The sequence below is a fragment of the Paroedura picta genome, chromosome 11 (assembly GCF_049243985.1).
Source record: "Paroedura picta isolate Pp20150507F chromosome 11, Ppicta_v3.0, whole genome shotgun sequence".
NCBI classification, from domain to species: domain Eukaryota; kingdom Metazoa; phylum Chordata; class Lepidosauria; order Squamata; family Gekkonidae; genus Paroedura; species Paroedura picta.
Window position 1 is genome coordinate 36,065,278 of NC_135379.1, and position 22,925 is coordinate 36,088,202.

The window sequence follows — 22,925 nt, forward strand, 5'->3', positions numbered from 1 at the left end:
AAAAGGGTCAAGGGCTGAAGTTTCCTCCAGGAATGCTGATATTTGATCCACCACAGCCCTTCTCCCTAGTAAGCACCTCCATTAGCCATAATGCTACCAACACTGAGATCTGCCAATTCCGCACAGGCAGAAACGGTGAAAGAGAGCTCATATGGAAGCGGCACTAATCCACCTTTCCACATGATGCCAACACGGTGCCGGCCCCCTGCCAGGCCTGACCTGGATCAGGATCTCATTTGCCCCACCTGAAGAATTGATGTTCCCTTTTTTAAAGCAGGGGCCAATGGGGCCTGTCCAGCATAAGGCCCGTGTGGACAAGGAAGAGTTAGGCCTTCCACACCTGACCCCTCCCTGTCCTACAATGACCCAGAGGGGGCAAAAAATGCCCCAAGCAGCTTCACAGCATTTCACCGCGCTGCAGAGGACCGAGTCACTTTTAGTTTTCAAGAAAGTGGAAACCTGTCCGCCACTGCTGCATTTCCCAGGGGGGGACACAAAGCTGTGGAGCATAAAGCTCCACAACACTGCACCCAATGTGGCCACCGCCATGCAGAATTGGCCTATGATGTGCTAAATGCAAAGCAAATGATAATGCAGGTGTATTCATAAGACACTTTTCAAAGACTGAGTAGAAGGGGCCAAGAAAGGGGTACATTATGTTGGCCTACACAGGAAAATTTTAAGAGAATTAATTGCCCTGGATTTTATTTTAAAATGCTGTGGTGTCACATTACAGAGAGTTTGGCAGTAAACCAATAAACAGTTTTATTAACTTTAAAATGGTCACTTGAAGCCAAAACCCTGAGTCCAGTAAACAGTGGCATTCATTGTTTACCACCACTGATTACTCATATTGGCATTAAAGAGATTATTCACATTAGTAAAGTCAAGATGAATGCTCTACAGTTTATTAGTTCAGGACTGAGTGAAGAGCTTAATTTGGGACAAAGATTACCACAGCATAAAATACTAACGTATTCACGTTCATCTTATTCATTTCTTACTGACTGCACAGTCATAGCTGATACCTGTTCAACGCATTTTTAAATGTTCACATCACCATAAATTGCCCTTTCTGAGAGAAACTTAATTTTTGCTTTATTCCAGAAAATTCTAGGGTATATTGAAACCATTGGTGTACCTAGAGTATACAGCACCTGGGGGAGGCAGGTAAATGGGCTTGGTGATATGGGGGGCAGGCGGGGGGAACTTGGTGACATGGGTGTGGGGGGCATGCCCAAGCGGGTTGTGCAGTTGGTGGAGCATGCATTCAGGCACCTCTCCCCCTCAGACCACCACTGTCAGGTCCCTGCAAGCCTCATGCCACCGCCCGGCTCACCCACCTGAGCCTTACCTTGCCTCACATCCAAGTCCAACATCCCACTGCAAGGGGCAGTGGGCAGGCTGTAGTTTCAGTTTGGGAGGGAAGCATCTTACAAAACCACCCCTGTCTCTCCAATGGCAGTGCTCAAATGAGTCCTATGTTTCCTTTCCCTCTGGCAAGCTATTGTTTGGACTTCTGGGGTAGAGGAGGAGGGAATTCAGTTTTCTTCAGCCTACCCCCACCTATGCTCCTAATCTTTTTTTTATCTCCAAAAATGATGGAAGGGGGAGAAGCAGGGAGGGTGGCAGCAGCTGCAGGCTATCCCCACAGATCTTTAGCCTCAGCCAGCATCCTCCCCTTCTCCCAACAGCCATCTGTGGCAGTATCCTCCCGGACACTCTCCCCTCTTCCTATGACCAGCCCAAAAAGTTGTTCGCTGGGAGGGAGCAAGCCAGAAGGTCCACTGCCACAACAATAATAGTGGCACGAAAAATAAAATAAAAATTCCTGTCTCCAGCTGTGCATGGTACTTGAACGGAACGCTAAACGGGTTCCAGTGACTCAGGGAGGACCAGCAGCAGCAGCAAGCCAGGCAGGCAGGAGGAAGGGAAGAACCCTCCTATCCCAACTCCTTTCCTGCAGCCACTTGCAGCTTGCTCCTGGGTAGGCTGCCCCCTTGTGGGGCTCAGGGACTCCCTAACAAGCCCCACAAACCTGAAGGGGGAAGATGGCAAATCAGCAGTTACTGTAAGGGCAGCCCTGAGGAGTTGGGGGAGGAAGGCTTGTGAGCAGTGGCATCCCCATCAAGCTACACTCAGGGCATATGCCCTGATTGGATATCCAATCTTGATTTGCACCAAATGCTACGTTATCCGATTAAATCTGCAACATTTATTTCATTATATTTATATACCACCCACCCTTACAGCTCAGGGTGGTCTACATCAAAGTTTGTGATATAATGCAAGGAAAACATGATTATGAAAATAAAATTACTAATGGCATCACTTGTATCAGTAGAATATTTAACAGTAGAACATTGTGAATTTATAATTGTACAGCTGTATTGCTAGAGATTGCACTGTGGTTGGCTCTTCCTGGTGTCTATTTTAAGAAACCTACAACTTTAGATTGGGGACTCTGAAACAGCTTTTCTTCCCCCCCCCCTTCTCCACTTTTAAAATAAATAAATAAAGTGTTGGCAAACTTGATAATCTCTAATTGGTGTGAGGGAATGTCCATGAATCAAGATAACTAGCTACAAATTTTGCCTTGTTCTGTGTCATTTTGGAATGTCTTAATGCAGCATATGTAATGTCACAGGTATTATCACCAACCACAGTTCTAATCTCCTAATGTCACGTTCATGAAAGGGGGGAGGGAGAATCAGCATGTGAAAATGGCAGAAAATAACATGATGCATGATGTCTATATTAATAATCCAGCGGAGAAGAAGGCAATGGGAACATTTTGAAACAGAATAGACCTTAAGTGATTTCTGATTTCATAGATTTGTTTTGGATTGTAAAATAGGTGGCCATTCTCATTAGATACTCATCAAAATCAATAAAGTGGTAGAGGAAAATCTTCATACAATTTCATTTTTAAAATATTGTTTTGGAAATCTGGTAGAAGCAGGGTGGGTTGAATTAAAACAGGATTATTTAAATACATTATTTAAATCAACAAGGAAGTGTGCCAAAATATGCAGCTTGCTGGTATTCTTTCTGAAGAAGAATGCATACCAATTTTGTTTTATTTGTTATAGCAACATCTGTCTGTTTGCAACTAAACACAGCCTATATAGCTACCTAAGAGTGTAAACACAAAAATATGGACCTGCAGTCACATGCCTTTTACACTCATCAAATTAATATCTACCTAAGGGAACAATTGAGAAATTAAGAGTTTCTGTTTGGCAATTTCACACATGCCGGGGCACTTCCAAGAAAGTCAAATCACCAGAATTTCCAGGCACAAATACTGGTAATTACTGGCCAGAATAGTGTTTCTATATGATAATTTGAAGAATAATACATAAAATATTATATTATAAATACTTGAAATCACAAGCTTTGGCCCTACTTTATTTTTCGTTTTAAGAGATAATGAATGCCAACTTTAATGTGTTTGGATCACATTTAACATCTTTTTAAATCTATGTAAGGACATTATAACTTTAAAAATTAAAAATATTAAAAATCAAACCAGTTTTCATCTACTCTGTATAGAAACAACCTGTAGTTTGTAGTTATATAAGTTAGATGTTTCACATATAATTACAACTATGAAGGGAAACCTGAGACTAGAAACTCAGAAAATACATTTCCAAAAAAGCATGTCAGCAAACCAAGAAGGCTACTCCTTAGGTTGAGGCCAGTTCATAAGGTGGAGATTTTAAACTTTCCAGAGGAGAGCAGAATGCAGAACCAGGCAGGCAATGGCAAGCCACTCTGAATATCTCTTGCCTTGAAAATCCTATGGCATTGTCATAAATCAGCTGCGACTTGATAGCAAAAAAACAAAACATTTGCATTGGGGTAAGTATTAAACATTGTAATATAGGACCGTTTATGAAAATAAGGATTGTTCTGTTTTCTTTGGCAGTTTTATGTATTGCATCTTTACAGATATGTGTAGAATTAAACAGGTGTTTGTTAAACTGTTCCCACACTAGGACATCACTTCTGTCAGAGACACTCCAACAAAATCAGTAGTTCTGCATTAGTTGCAAAAGAAAAACTGCCATCTCGAGGCTCCTCTTCAGCCATTGGAAAAACTCCACTCTAATTTCCTGTGCTCTAGAGGTACTGTGATGATGAGTTCAGTTAGATTACCATCTGAAAGGAATTACATCAAGACACCCTTGCATTACAAAGTACCAACAAGTCTCTGGGGAAGCTAAGAGGCGATTTGCATGAGTCTAAAAGCCGGAAGAGAAACTACTCATCAATTCCCCTTTTTGATTGTGTAACAGCAAAAGAAGTACGAGTTAAGAAGCACAGGAGGATCACAGTTGCAGATCACCTTAGAAATTATCAGTATATATTACAGTATGCAACCCACCCCCGAATTATTTATGGCACTGGACTCAGTCTAGGCATGCAGCAAAAGGAGGTTGCAGAAGGTGGTGGTAGCAGAACAGGCTCTGGGGGGACATGTACCAACAGCTCTGCAAAACAACAGCAGCAGAGTACTTGCAGAAGAAAAACTACAGCTGAGTTAGGCATTTGCATGTGGTTTTTTTCACTTAAGTGTGAGGAAGCTTTGAAAAAATATAATCCCTCCCTGTAGAAGGAAGGCAGGAGGAGAATAGATGCTTTCAAATTATTGTCTTGGAGACGAATGCTGGCAATACCATGGACAGCCACAGTTACCAACAAGATATTTTAGAGAGGAGCAAACCAACTCTTAGAAGGGAAGATATTATGGCTGAAGCTTACTTTGGACACATCATGCGATCAAACTCGCTAGAAAAATCATTAATGCTCAGCATGGTCAGCAGGAAAAGGAAACGTGGTCGCCAGAGGATCCACTGGCTCGTCACGATCAAAGCTGATACAGGGATGACCATGAACCAGCTAAAAGAAGCAGTCAGAGATGGGTGCATGGCGAAGACTTTCCTATGGAACTGCCAAGGATCGGACATGACTGAACGTATAACATCATCATCATCTCCCTGTCAGGCTGAAGTGATAAAGATCATTCTTCCATCTCAACAAACCATTACTTCCTAACCTCCAGATGGTGCCTAGGGATCTCCCAGAATTATAACTGATTTCTCCAGTGATAAGCTTCCCCCCCCCAAAAAAATGGTTGCTTTGGGTGATGCTCTACGGCAGGGGTCATCAACCCCCGGTCCGTGGCCCGGTACCATTCCGCAAAGGCCACAGTACCGGGCCACTGGCAGCCGCGCCTGCCCCCCCCCACAACGTGAAGCTCGGGGAAGAGGCAGGCATGGCCGCCGGCACACCGGCGACACAAACATGCATGCGCAGTTGCCGCGTGTGCACGTTTGCGCCCCTGGTGGCAAAAATGTGCATGCGTGGCAACTGTGCGTGCGCATTTGCACGCAGCTGCTGTGCGGCGCCCGGGCCATCGGCTCTCTCCTCACCCCGGAGGTGGTCCCTGACCACAGAAAGGTTGGGGACCGCTGCTCTTCGTGGTGGTCCAAACATGATGCCCACAGGCCTCATAGAATCCACCAGCTCCTTTCCTGGTGCCCAGCAAATGTTTTAGACAGTGTGCAAGGCCAAGTGGAGATTTTCTTGGGCAAGGCTTCTTATTGGCTATTGGAGATTGGATTGGTTGTTTTGGCTGCAGAGGTCACCATAGCACAAGTATCTTCACTCTTTGACTGAAGTCAAGCTGTGGCAATATGGTTGCCATCCTCCAAGTGGTGGCTGGAGATCTCCAGGTGACACCGAGCCTCCGGGGAGGGCGGTATAAAAGTATGATAAATAAATAAATAATTAGTTCATCTGAAGAAAATGAGCACTATGGAAGGCAGACTCCATGGCATTACACCTCATTGAATTCCCTCCCCCTCACAAACCCCACCCTCCTTAATTTCTATGCCCCCCCCCATAAAAATTTCCAGGTATTTCCCAAACCAGAGCTGGTAACCCTGTGTAGCAGCCATTTTGTTACTAGCTCTGCCTCCTGTGTCAGCCATTTCATGGCTGTACCCGATGATGTGTCATAATTCAAGTTGCCCACACGCTCAAAAAGGTTGAGGATCAGTGCTCTATTGCACTATGTTCCATAGAGGTCCCTCCCCTCCTCAAACACCAACTTGATGTAGTGGTTAGGAGCGTGGACTTCTAATCCGGCGAACCGGGTTTGATTCCGTGCTCCCCCACATGCAGCCAGCTGGGTGACCTTGAGCTCGCCACAGCACTGATAAAGCTGTTCTGATGAAGCAGTAATATCAGGGCTCTCTCAGACTCACCTGCCTCCTAGGGTGTCTTTTTGGGGAGAGGAAAAGGAAGGCAACTGTAAGCCGCTTTGAAACTCCTTCAGGTAGAGAAAAGCGGCATATAAGAACCAGCTCTTCTTTTTCAACTCCAAGTTCTACCACCAAATCTCAAGGAATTTCTCAACCCAGAGTTGGCAGTCCTGCTCATTACTACTTCATTTGGCCTGTCTGTGTAAACCACTCAGTGCACTGTAATGAATTGTGGGAAAGGTAGTTGTTAGCTGTTATTTGGCAAAATATTTACATAATGTGATATAAGATTTCCACATTTTGGTACGGTGCTAACTTATGAAAGGTTATTCCAGTGTATACCCATTGAACCTGCATGGGATTGCACATGTATCAGCTTGTTGTACTCAGCTGAAGTCATTCTCAGCACAGGATTAGACAGATATAGATTCCATAGTAGTTTAAACACAAATCTATCACATGTTTAACCCACCCTTCAAGAAGCACAGGACAACTACATGACTCTTCCCTTCCCATATTAGCATCACAATACTGTGACACAGGTCACAGGTCTGAAGGTAATTTGGACTTCCACCTCCTCAGTCTTTGTGGAAAGTACTAATTAGTACACTACTTGCAGGCTTCAACAGCTTCTAAAAGAGTCTCACTTAGCATGCTTTCAGAACATTGTTATTCATTCTTACAGTAGTCCTCTAAGAGAATTTTACTTATGAGTCCCATTTCTCGTCCCTGTGCCAATTTAGCAAGTCTCAGAATCAAGCTTTTGTGAACCTTTTAAAATAATCTAGTTTGTACGAACAAACATCTTTGTCCCAGCAGGCCTGTACATGTACTTCATGTATCAATCAGGTTGCTGCATTGTTAGGTAAGATTACTTTGCCATGCTACAACTGGATATTTGTATCCCAGATCTAATTTCTGAACAAAATGAATGTTTTCATTCATTGGGACTTTCAGTTCTGCTGGAACGCCTGTTCAAATGGACGTCAGCAATATTAGACTGTACAGGTAGAACAGAAATGTAAAAGCAGGCCCTATTTTAAAGAAAAATGCCATCTTGTTTGTAAGACAATAAATCAGCCTTTTAAATGTTATTGTTGTATGAAGTGTATCTACTGCTTTAATGTTAGCAGAGTTAGGTATACAAAGGTGCAAAGCACCAGCTGTTTAAATAATAAATAGCTTTATTGAGAATTGAAACAACTTTATAAAGAGAGAGAGGGTCCTAGCAGACTGACTAACTGTTATTCTTCATCTAACAGGGAAGAAATGTGTGCAAAGGAGCAGGAAATCTCCAACTGAGCCAATCAGGATACAGGAGGAGAGTGTTCGAAAAATACCCGGAAGTTCCTATCTAGATATGCCAATTATATATCATCTCCCATGCTCCCTGTAAGATATTCTTCACATCCTTTTAAATCATGCACACTACAGAACTTGCATATCCCAATATAGCGACCAGTATAGGTTCTGGACTGCCACAGGTTTTAGAACCCCAAGATTCTTCACAACACCATTGTCCATTTGTTGTCTTTCTATGGATGTGAGTGCACAGGAATTTGTCCCTGCTGCTAGGAGAGTTTGGAACCTTAAAGGGAAGAAACTCTACATTTCCTCAAGCCCTATGAAACTGAAAATCCTTGCCTTGCACATATACAGTACAAAGATTCTGATGGCTCAAAAATGATAATTTAGGAGCATATTCTAATATAAGGACACACCTGCTGAATCAGATTAGTAGTAGAAGAAGAAGAGTTGGTTCTTATATGCCGCTTTTCCCTACCCGAAGGAGGCTTACAGTCGCCTTCCCTTTCCTCTCCCCACAACAGGCACCCTGTGGGGTGGGTGAGGCTGAGAGAGCCCTGATATCACTGCCTGGTCAGAACAGCTTTATCAGTGTTGTGGCAAGCCCAAGGTCACCCAGCTGGTTGCATGTGGGGGAGCGTGGAATCGAACCTGGCATGCCAGATTAAAAGTCCGCACTCCTAACCACTACACCAAACTGGCTCTCTGTCCACCTAGCCCCACATACTGTTTTACACAGTAGCCAACTAGCTGCTCTGCTCACTCCAGTGCCTTCTGGTACCCTGTCTGCATTACATCTTGGGCACATATGGAAGCAATCTACAGCATGGGGGAGTGGGGGTGGTCAGGGAGGGATTTTTTTAAATGTTTCTGATGTTATTGTTTTACTGGCTGCAGGCTAGCTTGTCTAGGAGCGGTGGCATAGAAACTGATGATCCTTGGCCCCAAAGAAGCACATCAGTCCTCAACGAGGGCCAGAGCTTTTTCTGTTCTGGCCCCCACCTGGTGGAACGAGCTCCCTGAAGAGATCAGGGCCCTGCCCGAACTCCCACAGTTCTGCAGGCCCTGCAAAAGGCCGCCAGACATTTGCCTGAGACCAACCACAGGTCCCCCTCAGACATCCCCTCCATGGCCTGAATAAATCTGACCTATCTAGGGGCCTTAGCTAAACTATCGTTCCTGTTATATTGTTGTTTAAGATCACTGAAATTGTGTTATTTAGAACCACTGTTAGATTATTGTTATTGTATTCGACTATGTTATGTGTTAGTTAATTCCATGTATCCCCCCCCCCCCGTGATGTTATATGTAAACTGCCCTGAGTCATATGGAAGGGTGGTATAAAAATCTAATAAATAAATAACAAGCAGGGGAAAGAGGCCAAGGCCTTCTGCTGATGCTGCCTCTCAGCACTGACATTCAGAGGTTAGCTGCTTCTGTATGGACATCTCTGTGAATCTGTCTAACCCCCTTTTAAAGGGAAGAAGGAAAAGGAACTCCTCTAGCCAATTTCTCCATCTCATGCATATTTTTATAAATTAATCAAAACTCCCTGGGCCAGCATGTTTGTGGACAGTTTGGGGGGCATGGCCAGAGCTGGTTGACTCCCTGAGCCCTTTCAGCCTGGGAACACCACCTGCCAGAGGTGGAAACTTACATCTTCTCCAGGGGAACTGATCTCTATAGTCTGGAGATGAGCTTTAGTTCTAGGTACCCCCGGGTCCTACCCAGAAGCTGGTATCTATATATCAGGCTTTCCCAACCCAGGTTTCATGACACACTGGGGTTTCTTGATGGGTGGGAGCTAATTAATGTTAATATATTTTTTAAAATGTGTTAGACATTTATCAGGTGATATGACCATATATTGTCATATTGAGCTGCTCTCCCTCCCAAAATGGCCAATGGGGGTGGGAAGGAGAGGGACCCCAGGTGGGCATCTACACAGTTATGATTCCCAACCATATTCTGCACTATCACACCACTACTGGGGTTTCTCAGAGCCTAAAGAACTTTTCAGGGGAAACACTTTTTCAAAATATTTAAGAATTTCTTTATTTTATTTAGAGCATTTCTATGCTGCCTTCTCTCTCTGATTTCTGTCATCCCTCATGTCCAAATCTCTAGTTTTTCCAAACAGAAACACTGGCGGGGCATTCCTTTAAAAATATAATCCACCAACTATTCTCCCCCCCCCTCCATTATTATTTTTTTGCTAAGGTAGACAAAGCAAAATTATATGGTCATATCAAAAAGAAAGTACAAAGGGGGGGGAGAACCTCCATATATGAAATCAGCTATATAATCAAAGAAAACATGCTGGATGTATGTATGTTCATTGCATAGGAATAATGAATAAGAACATAATAAAATGTAGCGTGAAAACATTTATATTCAGAATATAAAACACAGTATATGCTTATACAAATATGTCAATACTACTCAGCCAAACATTTCGGGTGTGAAAAAACTGATGATATAATACACTGCTACAGTGGAAATATCTGTTGCACAAAACTTTTACAAAAATCTGTCAACTGGCTAGCATCCAGAAGTATTTTAAGATGATTTTCATCAGTATAACAAGGTACTTCCTTTTATAATTGTGGGAGCCAGTTGAAAAAATGTCTGCCATCAAACAGACCATATTGTTTTCAGTTTCAGGGAACAGGGCTCCATAATATATCAAACCTGTTTCCTGGAGAACAGCATGTGATGGCATGTAGGAAAATTATATATCTTACAGGGATCAAAAGTAACTCAATTTTTAATGCAGCCAGTTAAAGATGAAAACAATCTAGAATGGCCATACAGTTTAACCCTGGCTAATCCAAGAAATATATCCATACATAGCAATAGAGTCATATGAGTGAAATATTGCACTAAAAGCAAGTAAGTTCAGCAGAAAATGGAAAAGGGCTTACAGAATGTTCTATAATTATCATGAACCTAACAGTGATCCAAATGGTTACATCATTCCACAAAAAACAATTTTTGAATCACAAGATTGTGTACCACTAACACATTGCAGGTGTTGTTATATAACTGACACAACATGGAGCTTATGGAAATGAATGGCAGGGTGGAAGCTCATGGTTTCACAAACCAGTCTACAGGCTTACTGAGCTGGCGAAATGTAAACCAATTGCCAGAAAAAAACAATAGCACAAGAACCTGAACTATAGAAAAAGGACAGAGCAACTGAGGAAATCCTTTGTGCAGCTGAGAGCAGTAATGGTAGAGCAAAAGCCTACTGTCTGGATGGTATATGGAGCTCTCGGGAACCTTTTCCTTCTCGGACTCCCTGAGACATACTGCCAGTTAACAAATCCAAGGCAGTGGTGTCGCTTGGACTGCAGCAGTGACTCAAAAGAGAAAGAAAACTACACAGTAAATTTAATGCATGTCTTATGCTAACAGATTAGTAGTTCTCCTGGCAACAAATGGCTTTGAATCATTTTACAGGAACCTATTCTAGTCGATGATGAAAATGTTCAACAAATATTGCCGATTTTTCTCAATCGGGCCACAATAAATTGCTTGAAACACAGTCTGCTTTTCTCAGTATCCAACATAGGCGAGGTGACACAAGGTATTACAACAGATTCAGACAGAAGACGCATCTCCGTGCCATGGAGCATTGGACAGTGTGTACCCTCAGATCAGTATCAAACAAAACTCTTGTCCACAGGAGGAGAAGGAAATATATTATACAGTCCATGGAAGTTTTGCACCATCTTACTGGTAAGAAAGAAAGAATTCAAAAGACAGATTTTAAAAGATGAATCCAAGCAACTGCAAACAGAGTTATGTGTCTATTTGCCAATCCCCCCCCCCCCCCACTTTCTCACTGCACCTCCTACCCACATTCAGGATTCACATGGACTGTAGGGCAGGGTACTGAAGTCAGACAGGGGGATCACTGAATGGGAGAATCACCCACATATCCTTGCACTAGAGTGAAAGGGAAGCAGTATTGGTTCATAATCCTCGTGCACAAAAATAGTTGACTTTAGGGCAGAAGGCACAGCAGTAGTTGTTTGGTTAGTTGTTTGGTGTAAAGCCACTATGTTTCGCAAACAGGAAAAATGGGTGGGCGGAAAGCAGCAGCAAGCAGTTTAGAGGAAGAAGTGGATAAACATCGTCATCTGAAAGAAACCCATCTATACCTTAAGCAACATGATATGATAGAGTCCATTGGTGACATCTCCCTTAAAGTGGATCGGGAGACCGTGTGTGTACAAGATAAGCTTCGTGTATGCTCCCGAAGATTCAGATTTCCAGTTTGAAGCCTGATTCCTTGAAATACTGAAAAGATGCACAGAAGTAGTGGAAGAGGTGAATTCTGACATGAAAAAAAATCCTTTTTTAAAAAGAATACAAAATAAGAATCCCCATGAAATAAAGTTATGTGGATGCAAACAATATACTTTCGTTGACATTTTCAGAGTGCTGTGACAAACAGAATTTAAAAGCTGCCTTTGAACCTCTAAACTGAGGCACAGCAATTAGTACCTGAAATGGTTTTCTTTTTGGAGAAAAACAAGTTAATCTGATAATTGCTCCAGTTCAACTGTTAAAAGCCCAGATTGAAAGGCCTGTTCAAAACCTGTCATCCTATCTTGAAAAGCTACTTTATACCTTAAGCAACACAGCCCTGGTAATACAGGTGTATGTTAACCCCGTGGTGAAACTATGGCTGGATTTCAGACATGACTCACCTACAGTGCCATCCAATGAAATGAGCGCTGTTTCAAGAAAAGCTTATGCTAGAATAGATTTAGAAGCCTTTGAGGTGCCAGTAGGCTTCTGTTTTATTTAGCTGCTACCTATTAAGCATGCTTCTAAGTTCTGTGAACTGAATGGAATTAGAAACATGGAACTCTGTTTGGATTGCTGGGTTAATCCAGGATGGAGCATCTTTTTTCTGCGCGTCTAAAGGTCAAGAGAGAGTTCATAGGGTAGGGATGATGGACTCAGCACAGCCATGCATGATCTGCATGTCCCCCTCTATTCCCATGTGCACTCGTCTTGCTCAGGTTGGGATTGTGGTGTACACACAAGACCAGCTTCAGCCTACACTCACACACATCCACTGGGTTGTTATGCCAAACTGGGGTTACCAACCTCCAGGTGAGGCTGCAGCTCTCCCAGTGTAAGAAGATACCCTGGAGAACATGGCAGATTAGGGGAATGGACTGCTAAAAACTTCCCCCCTCCAAACTCTATCCTCCCTGAGCACCACTCTCAAACATCTGGGAGTTTCCCAACCTGGAGCTGACAACCCTGCATCAAACAGATATATCCCATTGTGTATGATCACATAGCACCATGATCTTCTACAACAGTGGTTCTCAACCTTCCTAATGCCGCGACTCTTTAATACCTCATGTTGTGGGGACCCCAGCCATAAAATTATGCAAATGTTCTTTTACAGAAATTAAACCAAAACTGACCAATGGCGTGAAGATCCATCGTTCTTGATTGTATATAAATTGTTTTTTTTTCTGGCGTTTCTTGTCCCGCCAAGCTGTGCCGCCCCCTGGAGCACCTGGCAGGAGACTGCACTGCACTGGAGGCACTGCTGGAGTGGCTGGTGGCTGAGCGCGGGCGTCTGCAGGAGGAGCGGCAACAGTGGCAGCTCCCCCACCTGGCCAAGCTGCTCGCCCTGCTGTGGCCCATGTGAAAGGATCGTTCGACCCCCAAAGGGGTCCCAACCCCCAAATTGAGAACCATTGTTCTACAACAAACCAAATCTTCTCCCCACCCCCACTGACAATGTCTGGAGTGTTTGGCAGAGGGTAGAGACAGAGTAGATAGGGACAACTGACCATTTGGGCAGGACAGAATGATCCATACCAGAGTTATATTATTTTGGTAAATGACCTTGGTATTTATTTTTTATTTCAGCATTGCTGTGCAAAGATGTTGTTTTCATAGCTACATCCTTTTCCCCACTCTGCTGTCACCCAGCCCCTTATGCATATGGAAGCTTCTTAAAATATTTCTCTTGAATTGAGTAGTTTTGCTGGGCAAAGTTTTGTTGTTTTAATCTGTACAGCCTTTTACATCCCACCACTAGCCAAACCCACGCCCTATGCATATGGAAGGTTTGTAGAATATTTCTCTTGAATTGGAGGAAATTGTCTCAGGTTCCTGCTTGATAAGAACGGTGAAAAGAAAGAGGAAAAGAAATTCAAGAAGGGAGGCACAGAAGAATTATTCAAGGGAACAAAATAACATATTAAGTGAAAGGGGATAAGAACACTGAATTGGACATAGTTGGTCTGATATTTGCAAGATAACAGGTAATAATTGTTAGGACTGGTAGTAATAGGTACATTCTGTGTGAAAAATGGAAAGAAAACAAAGCCACTGGGCAGAGTTGGGTGAACTAAGGCAGTATATATATTCATAACTAAAAATGGGAAATAACGTCCTTTGCAGAGGCTGAATTCTTATCATTCCCATTTATGTATTGTGTTAAGTACACGAGAGATCATATCTTCTAATATTGTATGCCTGTAATGAATACTTGAGAACACCATTGTAATCAAGAGGAATAAACAGATGTTTTATATGCTTGTGTTGCATACCTTGCATAATCTAAAATCATACATCTAGTCTTGCTATTATATATTACATTTTAAACATTTAAACTGAGGAGCTAGCTTTGTGTAATGGTTAATAGCAGTGGTTTCTAATCTGGCAAGCTGGGTTTGATGGCCCGCTCCTCCTCCACATGCAGCCAGCTGGGTGACCTTGGGCTTGCCACAGCACTGATAGAACAGTTCTGACCGAGCAGTAATCTCAGGGCTCTCTCAGCCTCAACTCCTCACAGGGTGTCTGTTGTGGGGAGAGGAAAGGGAAGGCGACTGTAAGCCACTTTGAGACTCCTTCGGGTAGAGAAAAGCAGCATAGAAGAACCAACTCTTCTTCATCGTCTTCATTTTATTTTTCTTCATTTATATCCCACTTTTCTTCCCAATGGGGACCCAAAGCAGCTTACAACATTGTCCCCATGCCCCTCTGAAGTAGATTAGCTTCAGCATGTGAGAATAGTCTATGCTTACCCAAAGGCAAATAGCATGGCGTAAACACAGAAGACCTTCCTCTCCCCTTGCTGAGTGACTGGGTGTTTTTTAAGGCAAGCCCCGGAGGATACTTGTGATTGTGAGACTTGTTGGGGATCCCTGACCCAGTTTGCATTACATGTCTGAGCCCCAGTTTCTACTGCTCTAACAACAGCATAATTTGGGATCTGAAAGCCATGTTGGTGTGTTACATTCATAAACTGTGCCCAGCATCCTGATCTTGTATATTTAGAAGTTACTGCCTCAGCACTTTCACAGAAAGTATACATAGGCCTGATTTATTCCTGTACTTACATGAATGAAAAAGTCCTTAGATTATACCTTCTGTAAACAGCTTTTAACTGGTCAATCATCTAACTATCAAGTATATTTTAATCTAATTCTTACTCCAGGGAAGTTAGAATTCCTTATGAACACACGAAGAGCCCTGCCGGTTCAGACCAGTGTTCTATCCAGTTCAGTATCCTTTTTTACATGGTTTAACCCACTCCCTTCACCACCCCTTTAAAGCCATCCATGCCCATGGCCATTGTTACATCTACTGGCAGACAGTTTACTCTTTGAGTAAAGAAGAGTTTAATTTTGTTTGTCATAATTACTCATCAACTGCATTGGCTGCCCCCAAGTTCTACTATTATGTGAACAGGAGAAAAAAGCCTTATATAGGTCTCCCTTTCCTATTTTCCCTCACAATAACCCCACAAGGTAGGCTAGGCTGAATGAGAATCACATACCTGAGGTCACACAGCAAGCTCTATGGCAGAATGGGAATTCATCCTCAGTCTCCCAGGTTCTAGTTCGATGCTATAACTGCAACACCACAGCCTCACCTGGTTCTTCCATGGAGTCCAGTAGATTGTGGGGTGACCTTGGAAATGGGAGAGCTAGATTTACTTCTCCATATTCACCAGGGACTCACAGGTAGTTTTTGGTTTTAAAAAATTGTTGTTATTGTCAGGTTTCTATACCACCCCTTCCACATATGGGCTTGAGGTAGTTCACAGCACTAAAATCATATGCACAATAACTTATATTACAATAGTAAAACACAGTTTAAAAACCTATCCCTGCCTCCTTCACCCTCTTAGCTCCCTCCATCAGCTACCTCAGACAGGAGATAACAACAATAAACCGGGGGAGGGGGAGGGCTCTCTCTATAAAGGGAATAAAAGTGATGTTTTTCCTACAGGCAGACTTGAAGTGAATAAGGTAGTCTATAAATTAATAGTGTTTTATACATCAGTAGTAGGCTGTAGGCTGGCAGTGTTGTCAGAATTAGCAACATTTTGTTGAGTTGTGCTGATGCAGGACTGAGAAACAAATTCTAAGCATTCTTGTAAAATGTCAGATATATTACTCTTCTATGCTTCACTTAGATCTTTTTGTAAAAAAAAATGATAGTAGATAATCTAGGTAGAGCATATTAGGTGTCTAGTTTGTTTGCAACCCTTATAATGGAACATTTGCAGACAGAAATCCTCCAAGGAACAATTATTACAGTTATTCAGATAGGACGCAAATACCTAATAAGGGTTATGTTATTTGGTTTCATTAGAACACTCTCTTCTTATGCATTTAAGCAGATAAACTGCCCTGAGCCTCTGAGGAGGGTGATATATAAATATAATTATTATCATTAATAATAATACTGATAACATGAATAAAGGGCTGGATTCCATGAGAAGTGTTGGCAGAAGAATAAAGCCCCAGGCTGCTTAAAAACAAAATAGTTTTCAGTTTGAAAAGAAGCACCTATGTATAGAAAGAGGAGAAAAGAGAGTCATAACTAATTGTTCCAACTGTTATCTGCTGCTATTCTGTCTGTTCAGCTGCTGTTCTGGAGGCAAGCAGGGAGGAAGTGTTCTCAAAGGCGCAAGAAGGCTCCCATTGAGCCAATCAGGACACTGAAGGAGATAATTTGAAAATCATCATATACATCTCCTCTAATGCCCCCTGCAGGAAACTCTTTATATTCTACTCAATCTAGTTTACTGAATAGCATAAATATTCCAACAAAAATAAACGGTATTCAGGTGATGCATCTAAAAATTCATGTCACAATAACACTGTAAATGAATGCATGGCAAACTTCAATACTCAGCAAAGTTATACACTTCTAAGCCCATTGAAATCAGTGGTGTAACTCCACTGGGAATTATACTGTGCATCTTCTGAGATTACATCTTTTTTTTTTTAGTACTTATATAATTACCATAAGCATGCCTAGCTTATGCTAATTATATACCCAAGGCAGATAATTTTTTAACTCCCCCACATGCAGCCAGCTGGGTGACCTTGGGCTTGCCACGGCACTGATAAAACTGTTCTGACCGAGCAGTGATATCAGGGCTCTCTCAGCCTCACCCACCTCTTAGGGTGTCTGTTGTGGGGAGAGGAAAGGGAAGGTGACTGTAAGCCGCTTTGAGACTCCTTCAGGTAGAGAAAAGCGGCATATAAGAATCAACTCCTCCTCCTCCTCCCTGAAATAAAACAAATAATAATAATAGCCAGAAAATAGATTTGGCTGGGTAGCCATGTTGGCTTAAAGTTGCAGAATAAACTTTGGTCTTAAAGGTACCATTGGACCCAAACTTTGTTTCAATGGCCAGAAAATAATGCAGACAGTGGAAAAAATGTATTTTGTTTAACTTATAATCATGCCACTAAGGAAAAATTCAAATTCTAACCCACTGCTTTCTCACAAGAGCCAGAATGGTGTAATAGTTAAAGTGTCGGACTAGAATCTGAGATATCCAGGTTCAAATCTCCATTCGTGCCATGGAGGTTTGCTGGTTGACCTTGGGCCAGTCACATGACTCTCAGCCTAGTCCTGACCTGGGTAGCCCCAGGATAGCCTGATCTCATCAGATCTCAGAAGCTAAGCAGGCAATGGCAAATTACTTCTGAATGTCTCTTACCTTGAAACCCCTACAGGGCTCCCACAAGTCAGATGTGCTCTGAGCAGGCACCTGAGAGGGCTTCTGTTCTCCATTCTGAAGCCCAAGAGCTGACCATCTCAAATAACTATAGGATTTTTTTAGAGCTAGGAGTCTGCTTCTGTACTAACTTTTATTAGCTAACACTAGCAAGGGCGTTACAAGATAGTGATCACAAGTTCCACCAAACAATGCTAAAAAATGCTAAAAAACAAACTACCCTCAAAGAAGGTGTCCCCATCCTCCATTATTAAAAAAAATCTACAGTCAAACCAGGAAATCTCTGTATTAGAAACTGAAGGGGGCATTTTTGAAAGCCCAGCAGAGCCAGTGCAATATATCGGATACTCAGCAATACCAGAACAATCACAGGGTGCCCAGTAGAACCCAGTGCCATTGTAGTAACGCCAGCACAACAAGGCAGATGTCAACTGCAGGATCAAAATCCAGGCAAGGGGGGGATGGAATATACCGTGTCTAGAAAAATTAATTAAGAAAAGGAAACTTTGTTTTATCTTGCTGCTACGCCTTAACTACTACTTTGCAAGATCTGGCTGAGTTGGGTGCAAGGAAAGGAAGAGAGAAAGGCTAAACTATTGGAGAAATGACCTGCAGGCTGGCAATTATTGTAGCAGCTATCAGCATGCTGGATCGGCCGCAGTTAAGCAATTTTGCATGAGTCTTGGAGAAAGAGAAGTCTAGCCAATCCTAGAGTGCTTTTTACTCTGCTCAAACTTCCCGGCATCCCTAGTGGCTGCAGCCAGAATTGCATTTTTAAAATAAAAGGAAAGACATTCATCTGGACGCAGCGCAATACCAGCTTCAAAGACCCCCACCCCACCCTCATAAGCCGCTGTTACCATTTAAAACGTTTTCCCTTGATTAATAACAAGCCTGAACAAAAGGGATTTTTCTGAAAAAATTTTTTTAATCCAACCACTTATTGCTACCTAATTAAATGTGGATTAACATTAACTCTTGTTTCTTGTGAGAGAATTCTCAGCACTGTTATGGACTATATTGTACACAAGTAATCAGAAGCCAGCAGTCACTTGGCTACATCTGCCCTCCTGAAAGTTACTGCTGATAGTTATTAGTTGGCAGCTTGGCCAGCTAACCCTTCGCCTCTCCAAGTGATCCTCTGGGTTACCAGCACTGTGCTTGCAAGGTGATTATGAAAATCTCTGGAGTCTTGCCTGCTTTAAATACTGAATAATTATAACAAGTTCATTAATTAACTGGCTTAAGCCAGCTAATGTTCCATGAGAAACACACCGGCATTAATGGATAACAAATCTATTCAAAATTAAAATCACGGTCCTGAGAACGTTTACTCGGAAGGAAGTTCCATTTAGTGCAAGTCACATCCAAGTCAATGCATTTAGGACTGGAATGTTAATGAAGAGGTCATTCACCTTTAACTACATTTCTAGTCAAGACACTCAAGTTGCAGAGGAACTAACAAAGAGTTGCTGTCACATTTTATGAATTTCCTTTAGAAGAAAATACATTGGGGACCAACCAATTTTAGGAATGTGCTTATAGTTTATTTGCATCAATGTCTTTGCACGTCACCTCTTGATGCACATACTTCCCATTGAGTTTGAAAAGCCACAGTCAAGCACTAAACATTCTGGAAATTAGACTCCTGGGCTCGATTTATGCTTACCAGGAACTAGCCTGTTTTTCAACCTTAATTGAATCGTGCTTCGCCCTAGAATGGTCAGAAAGTTTTCTGTAGAGAAGACAATGCCAAGCTACAAGGGGGTGGGTAAAAGCCTTTGTTTTCACAAGAAACAAAAGCATTCCAAAGCTTTAAATTCCACTTTGTGGCACAAAAACGTTTTTCCCCACAAACAAGCAGTCCTGCCAAAGCAATGGAAATAACTCTGTGCCTAGAACTAGAGTGACATGTGGGAACTGAAGAAAATCTTCCTGAAAGATTTCTCTATTCAGGTACTTCTTCGTCAATGGGACATTCAACTGATTCTGATTAAGAGGCAAGAGAAAAGACAAAGCACGTATTCCACAAACTAGTTCAATCCCCATCCTTGAGAGAGAAACTTTCAATGTGGACTTACTTAAAGCTTGCTGGAGTCCCACGCCACTCAGAGCAGAGCTTGTTAAAGGGACTACATCATATTAGAACTAACAGCATAATTATACCGCTGTCCCAATAAAATATCAAGATGGCATATGATGCCATGTGTTAAAGGTTGGTTGTGCCAACTGCCTACAAAGTCAAGGACAGGTGAGTCAGGGAACACCAAGATACATATATGCTCTGACTTTCCTTCTGGCAAAAGTTACTTCCAAACCCAGAGCTCCACTGGGAGAAAAATGGCTCCACTGGGGAATTATGGGTTTGGGAGGGAAGAACATGCAGCGCTTCCCAGTTCAGCCCTAGGACCCACTTAATTGGACTTTGGTGGCTATCAGCCTTCAAACCCCATGGTTAGCCAGATCCAGCTAGCCCCTGGGAAGGGACATCAGAACTATGGCTGTACATCTTTCCAGTACATCCTACCAATGTACTCATCTTAAGTTTGTGATAGGATTGCCCATTCCAGGTGGAAAATTCCTGGAGAGGCAGACTGGGAAGGGCAGAGTTTGGGAAGGGGAGCCCAGGCAATCCTGGTCCTATCAGATCTTGGAAACTAAGAAGTCTCAGCCCTGGTTAGCATTGGAAGGATGACCTCCAAATAATACAGGGGCAAGTGATAGCAAACTATCTCCAAATGACTCTGCCAGACAATCCTAGGATATCCTGGCTACATCACATGCCATGCAACAAATATATAATAGCAGGGATATGATGCCATATTGTCCACCCTCCAAAGCAGTCATTTTCCCCAGACGGATGTTCTGCTCCAAAGTATTGTTTCCCCAAAGCAAATAATCAATTCTGGTTCTCCTGCACCTCAGTGGAGTAGGCGGTGCTTCAGAAGAGCACAGGAGGATCCACTTTGCCTCCCCAGGCAGTGTCCATTCAGAAAAACCCTAGAAGGGCACTTGGCTTGGAACCCCCAGACCTTTTCTGATTGGCCTCAGTACTGACAGTAGCCATGGAGAGGGTGGAGTTTGGGGAGGAAGACCTACAAGGATGTGATGCCCCCCACTGGGAGATTGGAAGTTGTCGTTTGATGCCTTCCTCCAGCCTAAGCAGTCTTCAAACTTCACTGAGCATAGTGGTAGCATACAAGCTCCTACTTGCCTATATTAATGTAATGACTAAACAATCCAGGTAGATTCATAATTATAGCTTGGGTCAAACTCCTGCGATAAGGAAAATAAAGCTCAGTCCAAAGTTGTGCTTGATAGCAAAGATAAATCTGTGAATTAATGAAATACTGGCAATTAACCTTTGTGGGAAATGTATTTTGAAGGTGAGGAGGCAATATGTCTATGTATTATTACCTATCACTATCCCATTATTGCTTGTAATCTTGTTATTCTCCTCAACTCTCTTTTTTATGCTCTGGATTTAAAAGCATATCATGTTCTGTCTCTGATGGGTTAGGGAAGCAGGGCCCCAGAATTATTTCTTTAGGCCCAGTGAAAACATCTAGCATGTCCTGCCCATCCCAGTTCCTTTCCATACACTCATGAAATAAAATTGCAATGATGCAGATTGACCATGGACCTGCAGCATGGATTTTCTGGTCCCTTCTCCCGAAAGGAAATAATAGAGGTTGGATGGGGGAACCCTCTTTGGGTGCCCATAGAACTGGACCTTCTGGTCTAATCTTTTTACAACTTAGGGGTTCTTTTGAGAAGAGGCTCCTGTAACTACATGGCAATTTTGGTGCCTCTCCCTCAGACTCCCCTCTCAGCCCAGGAAAAACAAAAATGGGAACTTTCCCCCCTTTTTCATTCCCAATATGGCCACTTGCTAGGATCACCAAATCATGCTGAATTGTGATCCAAAGATTCGAGCAAGGTTGATTCGACCATTTAACTTATTATGAAATGGCTATTTGGACCAGATTTAGGCAATTTATGCCTGAGTCAAAACTGACTTTTGAACATTTTGGCTGGATTGAATCTGATCACACATGCCTACTGTGGGTTGAAATCTGCTGACAGGAGATTAGGATTATGAACCTCCAGATAGGACCAAAGGTTCTCCTGGAATTACAATAGACCTCCATACGACAGAAACAAATTCTCCAGCAGCTTCAGAAGGTGGCCTCTATGGCATTATATCACTATAGAGGGCCCTCCCCAAATTCCATTCTTCCCTGGCAGCCTCCCAGTGGCTATTATGGGAACTGGGACCAAGCAGAAAACATTTGAGAATTCCAAGTCAAGGCCCTCCCTAGGATGTTTCTGAATGGACACTGCCTAGCAAAGCTGATTGCCACCTGCACTCTACTGATGCTCTTTGCTTTGGGGAAGAGGTGCTTTGGAGAACAACAAAGTGAGCACCAGGAAACAGATATGGAATGTGCATTTCCCTCAGTTAAAGTACCTTTGCAAGATCACAAATTTTATGACCACGAAGAAACAGCTGTGTTATTTAGGGAGGGGCTATGGCTTAGTCGTTGAGCAGCTGCTTGGCAGGGAGAAGGACACAGCATCTCTAGATAAATGACCTGACAGTAGGTAATATGAAAGAACTCTGCTTGAGCCCTTGGAGAGCTGTTGCCTGCCTGAAAAGACAAGACAAGACTGACTTCAATGGGTCTGATTTGGTATATGGCAACTTCATGTTTCATATAGTGGGTGTGGAATATAGAATCCCAAAAATCAACAGTGGAAGTGACTAGCATGAAATTATATCTGACCTGCTAATGCCAATGTCCCATAGTCCAGGAGTAGTCAACCTGTGGTCCTCCAGATGTCCATGGACTACAATTCCCATGAGCCCCTGCTAGCAAACGCTGGCAGGGGCTCATGGGAATTGTAGTCCATGGACATCTGAAGGACCACGGGTTGACTACCCCTGTGCATAGTCTACTCCAGGAAATCACCACACTTCTGCTTTGAAGCTTGTCTTTCCAGTTGCTTTCTTTGGTTGGTCTTTGTTTCCTGTCTTTTGTGTGGGGAGGGTGGGGAAACAGCCTTTGTGGCAAAGCAGAACAAGCCAATCCCTCTTTTGCATGCACAGAGAAAGGATAATTGAAATTACCTGTCCAGTGGAACTGGCAGGGATAAATTGCTACTGAAAATGTTGTCAAGGGAACCATTAGCACTCAGGCAGCCAAGAAAAACAAGTCATTTGAAGATAACAACCCACCAAAATATCCAAGAAAATGATGCACATGGAAACAGAGGTGCAGGGCCTGAATGGATTCTGGCCTTGATGCTTTTGCTGA

At 42.8% G+C, this 22,925-nt stretch overlaps 1 long non-coding RNA gene across 1 annotated transcript in view; it reads right to left on the reverse strand.

The window, feature by feature from the left end:
* Positions 1–11,470: 11,470 nt before the first annotated feature.
* Positions 11,471–22,925, reverse strand: part of LOC143820604 (uncharacterized) — a 42,180-nt gene continuing 30,725 nt past the window's right edge. The window contains exons 3-4 of the long non-coding RNA XR_013225416.1: positions 15,406–15,539; positions 11,471–11,885 (exon numbers count right to left, since the gene is read on the reverse strand). This is a non-coding gene — a long non-coding RNA (uncharacterized LOC143820604). The remainder of the gene's footprint in view (positions 11,886–15,405; positions 15,540–22,925) is intronic.